The 21593-nt window shown below is 44.8% G+C and overlaps 1 protein-coding gene across 6 annotated transcripts in view; it reads left to right on the forward strand.

Annotated features, from left to right (window-relative positions):
* Positions 1-21593, forward strand: part of LOC126292294 (uncharacterized) — a 225027-nt gene that overhangs the window by 147431 nt on the left and 56003 nt on the right. The gene's annotated exons all lie outside the window — the stretch shown is intronic.

The raw sequence follows: 21593 nt of genomic DNA on the forward strand, positions 1-21593 counted from the left end.
AATTAATTATAACCATCGTTGACGACGAATTGCACCTGTGATTTAAATTGATGGTTTACGTAGGTATTATACGAAACCAGTCGTTTTCTTTTCAGTGTGATACGATTGCGTGATGATGTTACAAACTTTCAGGGATTTTAATGGAGAAGGGTAAATGTGTCAACTTGAGGTAAGAAAACGTTCTGCGGAAACGACCAAGTCGAAAGTTATATGCGGAAATCGCACCAATACCTGTGGCAATTGAATGCATATATCAAATAAATGGCTCTGAGCACTATGTGACTTAACTTCTGAGGTCATCAGTCGCCTAGAACTTAGAACTAATTAAACCTAACTAACCTAAGGACAACACACACATCCATGCCCAAGGCAGGATTCGAACCTGTGACCGTAGCGGTAGCTCGGTTCCAGACTGTAGCGCCCAGAACCACACGGCCATTCCGGCTAGCTTGCATATATCGCTACTGTTATTGAAGACTGTAGGGCGGTTGACTCTCCGAGGAGGCAGTATGGACCAAAACAAGAACACAATGTCTGGTAAACATTGGGGGTAAAATGCATATCTTATTCATCTTCGCTATTGTGAAACACATTCCTCGGTTGAGCAAATGCTCATAGCTCTTAAGGTATTCAATTCAGGGCACAAGTTTTCCGAACTTTTTTCTTGTTTCATTTCGTATTTCCAACTCCGAAAGTTGCCTACCCTACAATCTTAGCACCAGCAGTACCGGTACATTTATTTTACTGTCAGAGGTAACATAATGGTTTTCACTAGTATCTTTTGGCTCGGTCAGGGTCCTTACCTCAAACTGATCCATATATCCTTCTAAATCACACCTGAATGTTGGTAACAAAATATGAAATCCCTATATATGCACCATTAACTGTTTCCCGGACCACTGCATGTTCATCATGTGTGGCAGGAACATTATTCTCTGGCCCATATGCAGCTTTACAGAAATAACGGAGTTTCAAGCATAGGTTTTTGATACGCTTTCGAAATGCCAAGATCCCTTATCTTTTAGGATTTTATATGCATGGACCCGACCTGCACATTGGTAACCATGAGAAATTCTTTTAGATAAAGTAAATTTTAGCCAGCTATCACACACACACACACACACACACACACACACACACAGTGTTTCAGCATGTGTTTATTCAGGATTTATCGCTCGCCAACTTGAGGCTGGTGTGCTTTTCCCTTCGAGCGTCTTGTTGTCACCTAAAAGCCGCAAGTTCCTTCCCGTTGGCTCACCGGATATCCGAGTACCTCGGTGAGGCCCAGATGGCCTGATGTCCTCATCCTGAGTGACAGTCAACTGACAGCGCGGCGTCGACGAACCTTCCATTGCCGTCGTCCCACGGTTTACTCACGTCTCATACTTAGAATACTAGCTGCTTCCTCTTTTTTTCCTTATGAGATCGCCAGCCTGGATACGGTTTTTAGGCTGTTTCCCAGATCCCAGTTGTAACATTCCAGGCTTATGGTTACCACCCTTGCATTATGTACTACTAAATCAATACTCATATCTCCAGCTATAATTAAATTCAATTGCTTTTCGATAATAGGAAAAAGGCTCTTAGAAGAATAATACCAATACCAAAGAATATTAGTACAGTAAACAATCAAAACCAGATTCCGGAAATTAATATATAGAAAATGTTTAGATAAAAAGAATAATATGTTTCGTTCTCACCATCTACAAATGGTAGGAATTAAATTTCTATCCCAATTTAAAAATATAGATAATTGATAGATATAGATAGAAGGGTTATTTGTGCAATTTCAATACTAATGTGATTTTTATGTGTTGATAAAATGTCTTAAACTTGTTCTAGAAAAGTAGTGAACATTACAGAGTGTTTGATAATGTTGATAAACTATTTCATATCATAAATTATGTTTTGCATTATTATAGCAAGTGGTACATTGTAGGAAGAGTATAAATACTCGGTCTCGAGTATTGTTAGGGCAGATGAGTGTTGGACCCACTAGAGGACAGATCTGAGCGTACAGCTGAGGTAAGTTCTTGGTGCATGATTCAGGTTTGGGTTTACAATAGAGCAACTCGTGTGTTGGGCATTGTCTGAAACAGCATATTACAACAGTGCAGTGACGGATTATTTCAGAGTGTTAAACAGTCTGATGTAATATCGCAAAAGGCAGAATGATATGTGACTTTATATTCGTGCTTTGTTGAGTGTTAGTGTTGAACAATGCAATGGAACTCACACACGTATTTCTGTCAAATTATCGCATCTGGACTATTTAATATCGCCAGAGTAGTATGTGCTCCCATCGATTAGCTGTAGCAGTAACAACGAGGCATATTACACCGAAGATTGATCATGAGCTCATAAGATGCAGGTTTTGAAGTGAATAAACCTGCGGTCTTTCTTTACTTCAGTTGTGGCCTACATCATTGTAGTGAAATCCGTTATGGTATTCTGTGTTTACTGAATAAGCATATTTGAGCTCATGTATGCAGTCGTCGAGGGACACCGAAAGTAAGATATTCACAGGCGTTTAAACCATTTTTAACTGCTCACTAACTGGTGGGACGTTACACACAATGTGAATACCGGGCGTCCGCAGATCGTGGTCGTGCGGTATTGTTCTCGCTTCCCGCGCCCGGGGTCCCGGGTTCGATTCCCCGCGGGGTTAATGATTTTCTCGGCCTCGTGATGACTGGGTGTGTGTGATGTCCTTAGGTTAGTTAGGTTTAAGTAGTTCTAAGTTCTAGGGGGCTGATGACCGTAGATGTTAAGTCCCATAGTGCTCAGTACCATTTGAATACCGGTCTGTGTCCCACGCCACACACTACGCAGTCATTTAGAGAACGTTCTCATATTTGAACATGCTATTTACTCTAGGGGCAGCGAGGCTGCAGTTTATGTTAGAAAGTACCACCAACATTGTCATTTCTCGTACAATAATACAGACCCAATAGAAAAATGGGAAAAGGAAAAGAAAGAAGAAGGTGACAATGTTCAATAACCTCTACAGAGGAAACTATATATTTTACAAACATAAAAAATGGCACTTTATTTTTGACAAAGTTATTATTTATTCAGAAATTTGCCTCTGGAGAAGAATGAGTTGTCCGAAATATACCATTTAAATATGTTTTTAAAACTGTTGAGTGTCTAAAAGCACTTTTGATTCGCGAGAAAGGTGCTCAAACATTGTTACACTTATATCGCTCGCATCAGTCCAGTACTAAGGCTAGATTGCGAATATTCGAGATAATTTTTCGTTCCAGAGTTACATTTATCAACACTTCTGCTATCTTCAATCTGTGTCAACAAACTCCATATGGAAGTAAGTGTACTGTGGAGCTGTTATTAGAATGTCTCTTTATTTTTTAACACTTGTCTACCTGAAAATCGCGGTTGGACTCCAGACACTAACCTCACAGCAGGTCTCTACCCCGTGAATAATTTCTTCGTACCCACGAAATTATCCAATAAATGTTTCCACACTACACAGAAGAAAAATACAATGTAACTTTCCTAAGTTTTCATCTCTAAATTCGGCATTTATATTCGAGAGGAATTGTAACATTTGGTTTCAAATGCAAGTTCTCGTCACTATGGACGCTGAAGAATGTTTTGGTTTGCAGTTGTGGGTACTTCTTCCCTCGTGCTCTATTGTTATTGATAAAATGTCGTCTTCTGTAGAGGATTGAATGAAATGTCTGTGTGGCTTTTTCTCTTAAAAAGATAGGCCATTTATTAGGGAAACAATGTTTTTTTTTTTCCTGGACCGTTTCAGTAGACCGTATGTAGTGGGTACAACAAACACAGTATTGGCCCTCTTGTGAAAATAGAACATTTCTTTGCTATAGGTACTGTGCTCTGTCCCCTTCAAGGTGCTGCGTCGCACCTCCTGGTATTCTGAGTGGACCATATTTTTAACGACAGATACAGATAGCGTAATGAAAGGTGTAAACTACGTTAACAGAGAGATAAAGTTCCATAACATGAGCGGTAGGGCCCAAGGCGAAAGTGTATTTCGGGATCTCCCGTTTTACGCTAAATAGAGTAGGAAGCAGCATTATTTACTCCACAATTACGACAGTAACTGCCTCGCAATAACTGTGAGGCAAACAGTTCGAGGTTTTCTGTGAAACTGATGTGTGGCAGGGTAATAGCAGCAGTACCGCAGCACAGCTTTAAACAGATTGAAACTTCCCTCTGAATCGTCATCGCATGAAGTCCCACCCCCCTGCAGTTGGCGGAGTCGACGATGTCCAAGACTTACGCACGTGAGCCAACACGTTACGACCACATTTCTTAACATCGTGTTGGTCCATGTGTGGAACGCATTACGGCAGCGATTCTGGGTGTAATGGGTTCGACAAATCCTAAGTTATTTTCCGAACGTAGGTGGCAACAGACTGTTGCGCACAGGTCACGCAATTCCTGTAAATTACCGTCCGCTGGTTTGTGGGGTAGGAGCTGCCACCCGATAATGTCCCAGATGGGTTCCATAGGGTTTACATCAGGCGAATTTGGTGGCCATGACGTCAGTGTGAGCTCACTGGCCATGGCATCAGGCAGAATTCATCATGCTCCTCAAACCACTGCAGCCTGATTCGTGGTGCTTACTGGATTTAAGGAAAACGTGGAAGGGAGGACCCACCAATATAACTTTCTTTTAGACAAACTGTTTATTTATCAAGATATAAACTAACCATTCAATTTTATTTAACAAAACTAACAAAGTAGCAAAATTCTTTTGACGTTAACCCTGAAGTTGAATAAGCTTTTTATCTTTATGAAAGAAATCCGGAGTGCTGTATTGCAAAACAGCAAACAATATGAAAGTGATTACCAGACGGGCGGGTGAAACAGCGGTGTTTACTACCGAGCCGGACACAGTCTATCTTATTAAATGTCCTTCTGCAACACACGACAACTATATAAGCACCATTGATGACAAGAGTGATTCAATTACTCAAAACAGATGACATAACTTTTAATATGAAAGCTGTATGTCGAAAGGTTCGGGGTAAGGTGCGCACCTGTGCTTAAGGGTTAAACAGATTAGCAAACAATATGACAATGCTAAGGCTAACTTCAAAGCAAGCATCCTCTTAATTTCAATAATTTCAGTCAGCAATCAAGGTGCGACTTCTGACAATTTTGTGATTATTGAAGCCGTGGTGACAGTTGGCTGTTAATATTTTCAAAGTTAATCAGATTTTCAGTTATTAAGACCGCTCTGAAGGAACGTCTTAAAACATTACTTGTGAACACTTATTACAAGAGAACTCACTCGGTGGAGCCACAAGATCCAGCTAAAATACACCAGTAATGACCCGGTCTTTCAAACACAGAAAGGAACAGCTTAGTGCAACAGGTTGCTCTGACTGCAACTAGTGACTGAGAAATGTATTTACAATCAGAGAACTGAACCAGCTAACAGCTAAATCTAACCACGAGGTAAAGGCAGCTTCTGCCTCACTACAAATGTTCTAGCTGTATTTACGACCAAGAGCTGACTTGAAACTTTCCTGGCAGATTAAAACTGTATGCCGGACCGAGACTCGAACTCGGGACCTTTGCCTTTCGCGGTCAAGTGCTCTACCAGCATTTTTTAGTTTTTTTTTATTTCGCGGGCAAGTGCTCTATCGACTTTTTTCTTTTTTGTTTTTGTATTTTTTATTTTTTCTTTTTTTATTTTATTTGTGTTTTTTTTTGCTCTACCATCTTTTTTTATTTTGCAGCTTATAAGAAAACAAATAAAAACCTCTTCTGTATGAAAATAAAAGACGACGTTCTTCATAAAATAACACAATATCCTTTGAAAACGGAAAACATAAAAGGTAGCTATATTTCCGCAACGGCCTTCTATTTTTATTCTTTTTATTTATTTTTTTGTTAAAATAAATGAGTATACAGTCTCACCATCAGCAGCAAACTCTTTTCCTTTTTTTTTTTTTGAGCACAGGTGAAAGAAAGCAAATAGGCTGCAGATAGAGAGCTATGCGTGAAAGGGATAAACATGTATAAGGAGAAAAAAACAGAAGAGGAGGAGAAAAGAGAAGTGAAATAAAATAGGAATACTTTCCGCGCCATTCTCCACTTTGGCGCGCCATCAGAACAAAATGCATTCTATAATTGACCATTGAAGGGGAACGTGCGATCGTCCAGTCTTGGCTGGCACGGTTCGCTGAGATTCCAGCTTTGAGGCGGGCTGGTGAAAATACTCTGTAAATAGTTCGCGAAAGTGGCCCGATAGTGTCGATGTCGGGGAAGGGTGTGGTGACGTACTTGGAGGCGTGTCCAAGAGTCCGCCGGATCGACGATGTCGTCCCGGAAGAGGTGGTTGACAGCCATGCCACTGATCCATGTGATGGCGTGCCACTTAGCCGGTGGAAAGTACGTCTAGTCGGGATATATCATCATGGTAGGAGAAACGTGATGTGGTGGTACTCGGAGGTAGAAAGCCACAATCTTCTGTACGAGGGTCCAGACAGCTGCTGCTGGCACACACTCAAAACGATGTAAATCTGTATCTTCGACATTGCATTTGAGGCACAGGGATGAGTACACCAGTGCGATACGATGCAGTTTCTGTCTTGTAGTACACTTGCCGTTGACGGGAAGGTACCACATAGAGGTGGTGTCAGTGGTGTGATATGGTTGGTGGATCGTTTTCCAAACTGTAGGCCATGAAACCTGGGGGTGACGTGTTTCGACGGGGTTGCGAGGTGGAGACTTTCGGAGAAGGCGGTAGATGTCGCGGGTGGTCGTCTTCCTGGTCCTGGGGAGCTCGGTGCATATGTAGCTGTACTCCAGAAAGAAACGGCCGATATGTGACATCGGAGGTGGGATGTGCGCCAAAGACGTCGGTGGGCGTCTCGAAACAGGTGCGAGCTCGGTGGTCAACATTCCAGTAAAACTAGCACTTTGGCTTTTCCATAACCGGAGCATAGTATTGGTGTAAAGTGCCGTAGTCCTGGCTCTCACATTAACCAGGCCGAGGCCACCATCCCGCTTCGGTAAGGTGAGAGCTTCATACTGGACTTTGAAGATGTGTCCAGAACAAATGAAATAGCCGAAAGCAGCCTGTAATCTGGCCGCCAGTGTCGCAGTAATGGGCAGAATCTGCGCTCTATGGGGTATCCGGGCTGCCAGGTGGGTACTGACGAAGGTGACTCTGTGGAACATATTCAGCGCGCGTAGAATGTGATTTTGTATATTGGCCCGGATGCGTTGCAGCAGCGCCCGAAAATTGATCGCCGAAGTGCGGCGAATGTCTCGTGTGTACACCAACCCGAGACAGCGAAGGGTGTCCACCAGTTGAAATGGGACTACGCTGTCTGCGGGAAGGCGACGTCCGATCTTCATGGCGCATGATTTTGCCACGTTCATAGCGCTCCCTGCCCCTGCACTGTAACGGGTAATCCACTGCATCGCAGCTTGTACGTCGGCCGCTGAACGTACGACGAGGGCCAAGACGTCCGCGTAAGCTCGGCAGCGGAACATATGATCCCGGAGTGGAATACCTGTCAAACGTCGCCGTAACCCGGAAATGAGTGGTTCCATCGCAATGGCATAAACCACCGTCGACAAGGGGCAGCCCTGCCGTACTGAGGGTTCAATCCGTATAGTTTCTGTAAGTCTTCCGTTGACGAGAAGTCTGGACGTTGCTCCACGAAGGAGCCGCATAATCACTTGCGAGAACGTCGGGGGAATTGCCATTCGGTTCATCACTGCGTTGAGGAATGCATGATTGACGCGGTCAAACGCTTGTTTGAAGTCGATGGAGATTAAAGCGCCTGGCAGTCGCGAGTGTGTTGCTACAGCGATCACATCTCGATGTTCACTGAGGGCTGTCAGTATATTACGATCGCAGCCTAAAGATGTTTGTTCGTGGGAAACAATGTCTCGTAAGACATGTTTGAGTCGCACTGCTAGAAGGCGTGTGAAAATCTTGAAGTCGGAATTGAGTAACGTGATCGGCCGATAACTGTCGAGTCGTGTTCCTCCTGCGGGTTTCGGGACTGGTACAAGTAATCCTTCCATGAACATTGGTGGCATCATCAAATCTTGGAAGGTTCTGTAAAATTGGAGAGGTAAACCATACGGGCCGGGAGATCGATTCAGAGACCCTTTGGCCACAGCGCCTTGGACGTCGTCGGTGGTCACTTCAGAAGTCAGGAGGGTTGCAGCTGCTGCGTTGAGAGTACCAAGTGTCTCCTGGGCAACCTCAGCAATGGTCTCTGCACCGGCAGGTACCTCTTGATAGAAAAGTCTATAGTGCGTTGTGAATGCATCCGCAATGGTAGCTTGCGAAATCAGCCGTCGTCCATCAGGTAAGTCTAAAGTCATTAAAGCCTGTCGGCGTCGACGAACATTTTGAATAATATGATGCACAGAAGGTTCTTCACCGTTAATCCTATCTTGGCTGCGTGCTCGTACAATAGCTCCCTCTAGACGGCATCTGGTCAAGGTTAAAATCTTTGCCTTAATGCGTTGAGCTTCTCTTAGACGATCCGGGGATGGAGGTTGATTCATGAGTTCACGTAGAGCGCTATAGTAGAAATCAGTTGTATGGTGATTCCACCTGGCTTTGGCTCTGCCATAGTGTGTCAATGTGCGTCGGATGGCCGGTTTGGCGCACAGCAACCACCACTGCAGTGTGGTCTCGTAACGCGTAATTCGTTGAACACAGGTGCGCCAAGTGTCGGTGACCTGTTGTCGACATTCAGGGTCCCGCAGCAGTGCTACATTGAGTTTCCAAGGTCCTGCACTGCGCCATATAGATTGTCGACGTAGGTTCATGGTACAGATGTAGATTTCATGATCCGAGAAGGCAAGACGGCCAACATTCCGCGTCGAGGAGAACTGATTTTAGAGCGTTAGAGATGTATATTCTGTCAAGTCGGCTGGCGGAGTGGCTCGTAATGTGTGTATACCCCGGACGGTCGCCGTGTACCACTCGCCAAGTGTCGAGGAGACGAAGGCGGCGGACGAGGAAGTGAAGTTCCGGATATGTGATGAAATGGGAGTATTGGTCTGTGCGCTCGAGAACACAGTTGAAATCTCTATCTACGATGAGATGATCGTATCGGCCGAGGAATAAAGGTGTGATATCTTCTGCGTAGAACTGGAAGCGATCCCTCCGTTTATCAGTGCCCGATGGGGCGTAGAGGTTTTTTGATTTTGAGTCCTTCAACTGTTATGGCCAACCCTCGCACTGTTGGGAGGTACGCGGCATCGGAAACTGCAATCCCTTCTCGGAGAAGGATAGCTGCGCAGTTCTTGTAACAGGGCGATGTCGATGTCCGCTGCTCTTAGCGTGTCACGGAGCAGTTGAAGTTTAGCGTGGGAGCCGATATTATTAGTATTGATAGTAGCTATTCGGTACGCCTGATGGGAGATCCGTGCTGCCGATAGGTTCGTAGCTGGTGAAGATTGTTGTGGTGGATGCTGGAAATCCATAGAAGTCGCAGGAGTCGCCGTAGAAACTTCCCCCATTTTAGTGTTGGTCTAATGGAGGAACAGATCTCATTTCCGCATCAGATGGAGGTGGGAAATCCGTGTCATCCGCCCATGAAAAATGTCCGACGGGTTTGACATCGGCGAGAGGTGGCAGCGCCGGCCGAGTCGGCTCAGTTGCGTCGGTGAGAACAGGCGTCTCTGTTGGACGGTTCACCGTCTTGTGGATGACGGGTCTCCGTGGCAGACGAGAAAGTGTTATCGTGTTCTCCGTCAGAGTGATGTGCCATCTCTTCGTCCACCGGAGGGGGCTCAATGTCTGATGTCTTGCGGCGTTTTTTCCGTCGTTTGGGCTACTTCTGCTTTCGGCAAGCAGTTTCGGTGTCTGAGGAAGGAAGAGATTCACGTCGTTCCGGTACAAAAGCCGCGGGTGCTATGATGCGGTCGTCATTCTCCACAACACTCTCATTGGTCTTCTAGCGTGGGTGTGTCCGGCTGTTGTTCACGGGCGGCATCGTCGGTGTCAAGGTGCTGGGACGCCTCCGGGTGTATCGGACCAGAGAGACGCTCATGAACGGCGTCTTGTGTGGGCTGGACGTGCAGTGTCGCCGCATAGGTGACTGGAAGGGTGGTCGTGGTTCTGTCGGTGTTCGTATCGTCGGGCCTTAGTTGTGTGATGCGGCGTTGCAGGCATTCATTACGGACGTGGCCTCCTTTGGCACAACCGGAACATGTTCGAGGTTGTCCGTCGTAAATGACCACCGCACGGCAGCCGCCGATAGAAATGTACGATGGAACGTGCCGTTTGAGATCGATTCGGACTTGTCTCACACCATTAAGCACCGGAAACGTCGTAAACTGTGCCCATGTCTCGGCTACGTGGCTCTGGACTTTTCCGAACGGGCTTAGCGCCGCGATGACTTCAACTTCATTCACCTCGAAAGGCAGTTCGAATACACGGATCGTCCGAAGGCCAAGTCCTGCATGGTCGACATCCACAGGCCCGACGTTTCCGTCGGAGTGCCGAAATTTTAGTCCATGTCGCGTCCTTTGAATAATCACATTCCAGGCAGCGTCGGAAGTCATCTTAACATAAACGACGCTGATAATGATCGATAGGTGTATGCCGATGAGTTCGTCACGGGGGATCTTCGCGTAGGAAGCGCTCGACGGCCAGTGCTTTGGGTCGTGCTTATTCATTTGAGAAGGTGAACTTAAGAGTGTTCTTCCTGTAAGAGTTGGCCATTAGAGCGTGTTCGACCGAGAAGCGCGGTGACGAGGAAGTAAACAAAACACTCCGTGCGCGCAGCGGCGTGGACAGCTGAGCGCGGTGAGCACTGCTGCCCTGCCGAACGCAGACTGCCTACCAACTGAGCTACCCAAGCACGACTCACGCCCCGTCCTCACAGCTTTACTTCTGCCAGTACCTCGTCTCCTATCTTCCAAACTTTACAGAAGCTCTCCTGCGAGCCTTGGATAAAGGATATTGCGGAGGCATGGCTTAGCCACAGCCTGGAGGATATTTCCAGAATGGGCTGATTAATTGGAACATTAATGATCGGTTACAAACCAGAAAGGAAAGGCAATATAATAGCGGGACAAATTTTCAAATGACAACTAGTGTCTTGGTGCAATACTACTGCCTATCCGGTTTCCGTAAACATCACAGCACAAACACTGCTCTAATTAAAGTAACTGATGACCTGAAATATGCCATCGACAATCGAAAGGCAACAATATTGACGCTACTGGACTTTAGCAAAGCTTTTGACACTGTTAACTTTGACATATTACTCAGAAAAATGCAACAGCTTAACTTCTCTGATAGTGCAATGAGATGGTTTGAAAGCTACTTAAAAGACAGACAGCAATGTGTTGTCTGCGCAAATGAAAAATCTTCCTGGAAACATGTTTCTTCGGGAGTGCCACAAGGATCAGTCTTAGGACCACTTTTCTTTTCTTTATATGTCAACGATATTTCGTCGGTCTTGTCCTCCTGTAAACATCATTTCCATGCCGACGACCTCCAGCTCTACCTAAGCGTCAGACCTGAAGACGTAAACACTGCAATCGCTCTGATGAATGATGATCTGTCTTCAGTAGTGACATGGGCGAAGAACCTGGGGCTTAAATTAAATGCAAGAAAGACGCAAGTAATCTTAAAAGCCCATCAGAAATTAATAAGTTCAGATTTCCGCGAACGGCTACCTCCTATTCTGCTCGAAGGTACTCCAATACCATATCAGAAAACAGTGAAGAACTTGGGTGTAACTTTGGACGAGCATCTCAACTGGGCGGAGAATACAGTCGCAGTGTGCCGAAAGACGTCTGCTTGTCTCTATGCTCTCAAAAAGTTTCGGAAGATATTTCCACAGGACTTGAAACGCCAGCTCGTGCAAGCACTCGTTCTACCGAACCTCCACTATTGTGATGTGATTCAACAAGGCGTGAGTAGTGAAAACAAAAGACGGCTAGAGCTAACCATGAATGCCTGTGTGCGTTACACCTCCAACATTCGCCGATATGATCATGTTAGTGCTTCATACTCCGAGCTAGGGTGGCTGCGGCCGAACAAACTGCGTGACTACCACACTCTATGTCTACTTCACCGACTCCTCGTCGCGCAAGCACCCCAGTACCTTGCTTCAGAGATTAAAAACCTGTCATGCCATCATAATCGAAACACGAGGTCACTCTTATCTGGTATCCTTACTGTGCCCACTCACAAAACAAAAACTTTTGCAAACTCCTTCTCAGTTTGCCGCTGTCCGCCTCTGGAACAAACTGCCCCTTACCTTGAGGAAAATTCAATCTACTGTTGCTTTTAAGAAGAAGTTGAAGCATTTCCTACTATCATCCGCATAAAATTCTCCACAAAATTAATGTGCAAGGCCAATCCTCTCATCTGTCAAATAGCAAAGCTAGCGACTCCTATCTTGCTCCTGAGATGCCTTCCACTTCATCTATCTCTATTAGCCACACAGTCTTCTTTTCCTTTATATTTTCCTTAATCATGTTTCATCATGTCTCTCTATTTTTCTCCTCCCTTCACCATGACCATGAGTCTCCCTCATACTCCCTGCTGCCAGCACTCCTACCTAAAATCTTTCTCTTCAATAATGTATTTTTCGAGGTGTACCTTTCTAATTGTTTATCTCACTTTTTGTATTAGATGTAGTTTAACATGCCTACTAAAACATATGACTGTAAAATAAGTAGAATGCCTGGTTAGATGTAAGAGAGGGCCTGATGGCCCTAATCTTGCCAGGTTAAATAAATAAATAAAATAAATAAATGTATTTAGTACCAAAAGCCGACCGTGTAAAACTCTGATGGTCGGGTACAAAACAGAAAACAATAAGGAGGGCAGGTAGAGAATGAAACTAATCACCACAAGGATTGCAGAATGTTACTCCCCTTCATCAGCAAAAGCAGGTCCGTGGATCCACGGCGCGTCGCAGAGGTTACTGAGTGGTGCCGACGAAAGCCAGGTAGAAGAGGGCAGCCAGGCCACGAGCGGTCGTCCGACACTAATGCTGCTAACCGACGGGCGGGGTGTCGGCCTGCTGCTGGAGGCCGACGCTGACCCTCGTGAAGTGGCGCGGTGTCTCCGCTGCGTGCAGGCCCTCCTCGCGCAGCTCGCGGTTTCGGCCGCTCTGACCTCGTGACCGCCTCTTGTCGTGACGCTACCGCCAATCCCCAAACTCCGTGTCTCCCTCTCGGGCCAGCGAACCCTAAGCAGAGACCTTCTAAGGACACAACCCACAGATACCAACTCTTCCTCGTAGATATTGGAAACGGGGCCTCAGGAGGGACAGTCGACACTACACCTGAGCCAGTGGCGCCAGACAAAACAGTCTACTAACTCAGTGGCGCCACGGCTTACACCCCAGTTCTGGCCTCGTGACACGGACAGTTATCCTGTTGGAAGACGCCATCACAGTCAGGGAAGACATCATGCGTCAAAGAGTGTACATGGTCCGCAGTCACGCAGTGTATAGCTGTCACGATTGCTTCGACTACTACCAAATGTCCTGTGGAAGCCAAGGTGAATGTCCCCGTTAGCATCGTTCTGCCCCTATCGGCCTGGGTCCGAGGAGCGGAACATTTTCGTTCAGCCGTTCATCTGGATGAGGAGTCTTTGTACACGACCCTTGGTCTGCTGTAGAGGAGAGTCATTCGCGAACCAACGGGTCCAAAAGAACGGTTCACCAAAGTGACCAGAAGAAGAAACGATTTTGAAGGAACGGCGATTCAACGTTTACTTCGGTCACTGTCGGTCTCGATCCCGGGAATTGTAATTCACGTTCGCTTCGGCCGATCTCGTTCACGTTTTTCGTTCTAATTCCTCTGTTACTCTTTCTCTATCGGCTGGTTTCGTTCTTTTTTGTTTAGTCTATCGTTCTAGTTGAACCTTTTTTACTTATATGTATTTTTTTTTGTCATCAGTCTTCTGACTGGTTTGATGCGCCCAGCCCCAAATTCCTCTCCTGTCCGTACCTCTTCATCTCGGAGTAGCACTTGCAACCCACGTCCTCAATTATTTGCTGCATATTCCGCTCTCTGTCCTCCTCTACAGTTTTTAACCTCTACAACTGCCTCTAATACCATGGAACGCATTCCCTCATATCTTAACAGAAGTCCTATCATCCTGACCCTTCTTATTGTCAGTGTTTCCCACATATTCCTTTCCTCTCCCATTCTGGACAGAACCTCCTCATTCCTTATCTTATCAACCAACATAATTCTTAACATTCGTCTGTAGCACATCTGAAATGCTTCCGGTTTTCCCGCAGTCCATGTTCCACTACCATATAGTGCTGTGCTCGAAACGTACATTCTGAGAAATGTCTTCCTCATATTAAGGCGTGTGTTTGATACTAGCAGTCTTCTCTTGGCCAGGAATGCTTTTTTTGGCCAGTGCTAGTCTGCTTTTGATGTCCTCCTTGCTCCGTCCATCATGGGCTGTTTGCTGTCTAGATACCACAATTCCTTAATTCACCTACTTCGTGACCATTAATCCCAATGTTAAGTTTCTCGCTGGCCTCATTTCTGCTACTTCTGATTACTTTCATATTTCTTCAATTTAAACTTTTGTTTACTATAATGTGCCATGGATATGAACGGGTTAACCACTCTGTATATAGTGTTAACTTAAAAAAGTCTATGCCGCTTGACAAATGACATTTTAAGGATAATATACATGTGGAATTTGTTTCTGAAATAAATTAAACAGTGTTAATAAAGTGAAACACATGATCTCAAAACACCTATTTTCCACCACCAACATTCAACCCGTCATAACTTGCTCAAATTTACGGATAGAAATGTATTGTTTTTATAATAGTTCAGAATTTAATGCTAAAAAAACGTCGGAATACACAATGGACATGAATGGATGCAGGTGATCATAAAGGATCGTTACGTACGGGACACCTGTCTAGACGTATGAGCTCGTATCACTCCACACGATTACAGAGCCTCCACCAGCTGACATGCAGGATCCATGGATTCACGAGGTTGTCTCCATAGCCATACACGTCCGTCCGCTTGATACAATTTGAAACGAGACTCGTCCACCAGGCAATATGTCTCCAGTCATCAACAGTCCATTGTCGGTGTTCATGAGTCCAGGCGAGGCCTAAAGTTCTGTGTTGTACAGTCATCAAAGGTACGCGAATAGGGCTTCGGCACCGAAAGCTCACGATTCGTTCAATTGTTCGCACACAGACACTTGTTGATGGGGCAGCACTGAAATCCGCTGCAATTTGCGGAAGTGTCGCACTTCTGTCACGTTGAGCGATTCTCTTCAGTCGCCGTTGGTCCCGTTCTTCAACGATCTTTTTCCGGGAGCAACGACGTCGGATATTTGATTTGTTACCAGATTCCTGATATTCACGGTACATTCGTGAAATGATCGTACGGCAAAACCCCCCTTCATCGGTACCTCGGAGATGCTGTGCTCTATTGCTCATACGCCGACTACAACACCACGTTCAAACTCACTTAAATCTTGATAACCATTCATTGCAGCAGCAGCAACCGACCTAAGAACTGCGGCAGACCCTTGTTGTCTTCTATAGGCAATTCCGACCGCAGCGTCGTATTCTGCCTGTTTACATATATCTGTATTGAAATACCCATACCCATACCAGTTTCTTTGGCGCTTCATTGTGTATCCGGTTAGCTTGGTGTCTATTTTACATTATATGCTGTCTTATGATTAATGGGTTTTATGATTGATGGGTCACGTATCCAGCTACTTTTAGACAATATGATGATGCCCTAAAAGTGTGACACGCGTCTGTCCTCAAACGCTTCTGAACCGTTTTCTGTAACAGCCTTCCACGGTGGAAAGTGAATTTTTTTTCTGACAAATGGTGTGTTTTCTTTCTGTATGTATGTGACATAACGCCATCTGGTGCAAAGGCCTTTGCCTCAAACCAATAAGTAAAACAGCTACCCGACCGAACAGCACGCCTCTATATAATCTCGCCTTGTCTCGCTAGCCAGCAAGCAGTAGCACGTCCATTTTTCACCGAGGCGTTCCACAGCTCCCGTATGAAACAACCTGAGGTACCCCCCCCCCCCCCCTTTCGCCCGCCCTTAGCGGTCAAGTTATTTGAGGTGGCGGTGGGTGATTTTTCGCCAGTGTAAATGCCAGGTCGGGTTAATCAAGGGGTGATTAATGCGGCCACCGCTACGACGGGGCCCTGATTAATTACTGCCGCATTATAGGGAGGGGGTGGGCTGGTCCTTCCAGACCAACGGTCGGCAGCTGGTGGCGAAAGGTCAGATCGCGCGCGCATCGGACCTCAATTTCGCGATACGCTCAGGTGGAACAAAATCCGCGGGCAACGCTACGGTCGAGGTAATCCGCAAGCAAATTGCTCCAGCTGTGGCACCGAAACAATAGCCATCAGAAATGCTTACGCTTGCATTTTTATCCGTTACTAGTCACACAACCCGCATCTAATAATTATTTTATTATGTAAAATCCAGACGGCTGTTTTTATGTCTGTCAGTTTAATTATGAATAACAAGGGGACCCTCAATACTATAAATCACGGATTTTGATACGCTTCAAATATGTTGTAGAGGCACTTACAATGGGTCTCTGCCTATCCGGATTTTTAGCGACGGGCCTTGGTTTTTGAGAAATTCGATTTTGAAGTTCATTGCGCGCTTCCTACACCCGTATCATTACACATTTTCCGAGCAAGTCAGCGTAGCGCATTGGTAAATGTTCATGGTTACCGCGCTTTCGGTACCGTGTTTGAATCCTGCTCCCAAATGTAAGATCTGTCCGTAAAATTTGGTCCTAACGTTCAAAAACGAGTAGACGAATTAATTGCGAAATACAGAAATGTAGTCGTGTCCTGCACGAAATCCAGGAAGTGCACGAAACTGGTGTACGAAGAATGTTTGCGTTCTGTAATACTTCCGTACGTGAGACGGACAAAATTTTTGTACATTATCGATTCGTGAGGAGGGAAAACCGATTATACCATCATCTATTCACTGAGGAAAGGAAAGCGAGCACCTGCACCCAAAAAGTGGTCCCACCAAAGTGCACTCCTTATTGCCAGCCCTGCGATGTTTATTTTTACCAACAAGTGAAAATCTTCACACAAATTATTCAGAATACTCCTGACTTGATGAAAGACAAAAGAGAGATCGCTTCTAGGGAAGATTCTATAGAATTACATTCGCTAATCCTACATCAATTCAGCGGACCTAATTTTGAAACCATGATTAGATACGCATGGTTCGCATAGAAATTAGCGGATGAAAGAGAAATCCTCTTGAATGCAAAAGAATTGTGTGTTCCGGTATTGCTCATGAAGAAACCATGCGCCTGCAAGATGGTTGCTTTCATAAAATGCGTGTGGTGTCGCGAAAATTTGTGCTTCGCACACTTTTCATCGTTTGTTAATATTCTTTGAAATAAAATTGAATAATTCGGTCTATTTTGAAAGAAAAAACAAACAAACAAAAGCACAGTAGCACGATTCGGAAACGATACCTTCAGCGTGGTAACCTTGCACGTTTACCGCTGCGCTACGCTGACTTGCCTGGAATGTACTTAAAGTTACGGGTATACAAAGCACGAAATGAACTTCAAAAGCGATTTTCTCAAAAAGCAAGGCCCGTCGCTAAAATACCGGATAGATAGGTACTCAGGGTAAGTGCTTCTACAATATATTTGAAGTGCATCAAAATCCGTGATTTACAGTGTGTAGGGTCCCCTTGTGAGACTATTGGTGGCACATCATGGTCAGCATGTAAAGCGCTATTGTAATTCTGAAGAAGGCCAATTTATATGGTTTGAAACCTAGGTCAAGATCCTTTGATTGCTATCTTCCGCAACTGGTGGCTATTTTTATCTCACATATTAAAAAATTTATACTTACAGTTACATAACGCTCTTGTAAAAGGAAGTATAGCAGTGATGAACAACATCTAAATTAAAAAGAAGTCTTGCAATTATTAATGACTCCTTCGCGCCTGGGTTGCACAGCAAATTTTGTCAAAAAGGGGTTTAAAATTAGAAAAAGCCACTCTGAGTTCGTCTGTCTCTGTTCAGCTGAGATTTATATTTTTGTCTTCACAGCAGCCAAAGCAGACAACCCGGTTTGGCAAAGATAGGATGTTGAAATTTGTAATAGGTTCCGAAATGCAAATATCTTAATGTAAAAATCTTATCAATCCACCCTGCCCAAAATTCATTGTCTTTTGGTTCCGCCACTTCCCCTGGAATGTTAGGGAGCTGAGAGACCTTTGGCAGTATTTTCGCACGCCAGTTACAAGACGGAGAGCAATAGACGACTATCGATTATGCATTTGTCAATATAGCGGATCGATGTTGCAAAACAGCAATAAATTTACCTACCTTGCACTAAGCCGGTCTTCCTCAGCCTTGCAAAACTGGCGACGCAGTTTTGTGTCTCATAATGTTCTTCGCATCTTCCTCCTCTCCCGCCTGCCTTCCCTCCTATGTTGACTATATATACATTCGGAAAGTAAGGTCCGATCGGGCGCGAAATGAAAACCACAGTGAAAACCCGACGAAGCTTTGCACAAATGTACTGGCCAGTGTCCCTACTAAGCCAGTCGGTGGCGCACGCCGCTCTTTTCAGTTCTGAGCACCAAGTAAACACAATAAAGCCTAGAAAATAGTGTACCCCGTCAAGTATGAGTGCCTGGTGAGAGATTTCGCCTGATTTCGCGCAACACCACATAACGTAACTGTCATGCATGTCCTTCCCGATGAAAATTATGGGCTGATTTCTCGATTGGATGCGTTTCATCACTCACCATACAGCACTGACTTGGTTCCCTTTGATTTTCATCCCTGCTCACATGAATCGCTGGTTATGGAGACAGCAATTTGGGACGATCTGCAAAGCAATGTAGAAAACACAGGTGGCTGCTTCTTTGACGATGGTGTTGAAAAGTTAGTGCAACGTTACGACAAAAGTGGCGTCTATAGAGACGTACCTCGAAGGTATAGCTACCTGTTTCAAATGAAACATTTCTTAAGTTTCACAGTGGTTTCCACTTCACGGCCGATCGGACTTTACGTTCACATAAACCTTAAAAAAAAAAAAAAAAAAAAAAAAAAGTGTGTGAAATCTTATGGTACTTAACTGCTAAGGTCATCAGTCCCTAAGCTTACACACTACTTAAACTAAATTATCCTAAGGACAAACACACACACACCCGTGCCTGATGGAGGACTCGAACCTCCGCAGGGACCAGCTGCACAGTCCATGACTGCAGCCCCCTAGACTGCTCGGCTAATCCCCCCATATCAGCCTTTCGACATAACTATATGGTATGACGAGAGGGGGGCAAGGCGCGAACAGACCATGAGGATAAAATCAGAGAGATTAGGGCCCACACAGAAGCATACCGACTATCCTTCTATCCATGAACAATACGAGACTGGAATAGAAAATTATATCAAGAAAACTGTTTCGTCAATACTGAAGGTTGAGAAACACTGGCCTAGCGCAACCTGTGTAAACCATACCATCCACGATTCTTTAAAGAATCCAGTTCCCGCGTACACGGGGCTGTCAAATGAAAACGAGGCAACTGGCCAAAAGTAGGTGAATTGTTCATTATTTCAATAGTAATTGCCGTAACTGTTATTACATGTATCCCTCTGTGAGACAAAACGGTCAGTTACTTCACCGAAAAATGTTTGCGGATACCTACAGAACCGTGACTGTATCCATGCGTGCATTGTCTGAACCGTTTTTGTATGAAGATCGAGGGGATAAAAACATAACAGAAACAAAAATAACTACAAAATGGTCAAAACCAAACCAAACACTGTGTGACTGATACTTTGCATATGACTCAGAAGTTTTGAATCTGAATTTCGATTTCACCAAAGAACACTGACGTTAAGTTATCAGAGCACTTCTGCATCTACATTATCGCGTTATAGGGGAGAGAGTGTGGCAGATATGATACACGAGTTGGGATGGAAGTCATTACAGCATAGACGTTTTTCGTCGCGGCGAGACCTTTTTACGAAATTTCAGTCACCAACTTTCTCTTCCGAATGCGAAAATATTTTGTTGAGCCTAACCTACATAGGTAGGAATGATCATCAAAATAAAATAAGAGAAATCAGAGCTCGAACAGAAAGGTTTAGGTGTTCGTTTTTCCCGCTCGCTGTTCGGGAGTGGAATAGTAGAGAGATAGTATGATTGTGGTTCGATGAACCCTCTGCCAAGCACTTAAATGTGAATTGCAGAGTAGTCATGTAGATGTAGATGTAGATGTAGATGTACATCTACATCCATACTCCGCAAGCCACCTGACGGTGTGTGGTGGAGGGTACCCTGAGTACCTCTATCGGTTCTCCCTTCTATTCCAGTCTCGTATTGTTCGTGGAAAGAAGGATTGTCGGTATGCTTCTGTGTGGGCCCTAATCTCTCTGATTTTATCCTCATGGTCTGTTCGCGAGATATATGTAGGATGGAGCAATATACTGCTTCACTCTTCGGTGAAGCTATGTTCTCGAAACTTTAACAAAAGCCCGTACCGAGCTACTGAGCGTCTCTCCTACAGAGTCTTCCACTGGAGTTTATCTATCATCTCCGTAACGCTTTCGCGATTACTAAATGATCCTGTAACGAAGCGCGCTGCTCTCCCTTCGATCTTCTCTATCTCTTCTATCAACCCTATCTGGTACGGATCCCACACTGCTAAGCAGTATCCAAGCAGTGGGCAAACAAGCGTACTGTAACCTACTTCCTTTGTTTTCGGATTGCATTTTCTTAGGATTCTTCCAATGAAAGTCTGGAATCTGCTTTACCGACGATCAACTTTATATGATCATTCCATTTTAAATCACTCCTAATGCGTACTCCCTGATAATTTATGGAAATAACTGCTTCCAGCTGCTGATCTGCTATTTTGTAGCTAAATGATAAGGGATCTATCTTTTTATGTATTCGCAGCACATTACACTTATCTACATTGAGATTCAACTGCCATTCCCTGCACCATGCGTCAATTCGCTGCAGATCCTCCTGCATTTCAGTACAATTTTCCATTGTTGCAACCTCTCGATACACCACAGCATCATCTGCAAAAAGCCTCAGTGAATTTCCGATGTCATCCACCAGGTCATTTATGTATATTGTGAATAGCAACGGTCCTATGACACTCCCCTGCGGCACACCTGAAATCACTTTTACTTCTGAAGACTTCTCTCCATTGAGAATGACATGCTGCGTTCTGTTATCTACGAACTTTTCAATCGAATCACACAGTTGGTCTGATAGTCCGTATGCTCTTACTTTGTTCATTAAACGACTGTGGAGAACTGTGTCAAGCGCCTTGCGGAAGTCAAGAAACACGGCATCTACCTGTGAACCCGTGTCTATGGCCCTCTGAGTCTCGTGGACGAATAGCGCGAGTTGGGTTTCACACGACTGTCTTTTTCGAAACCCATGCTGATTCCTACAGACGATTTCTAGTCTCCAGGAAAGTCATCATACTCGAAAATATACGTGTTCCAAAATTCTACAACTGATCGACGTTAGAGATATAGGTCTATAGTTCTCACATCTGTTCGACGTCCCTTCTTAAAAATGGGGATGACCTGTGCCCTT

This window comes from Schistocerca gregaria, chromosome 9 (genome assembly GCF_023897955.1).
Source record: "Schistocerca gregaria isolate iqSchGreg1 chromosome 9, iqSchGreg1.2, whole genome shotgun sequence".
Taxonomy (NCBI): Eukaryota; Metazoa; Arthropoda; class Insecta; order Orthoptera; family Acrididae; genus Schistocerca; species Schistocerca gregaria.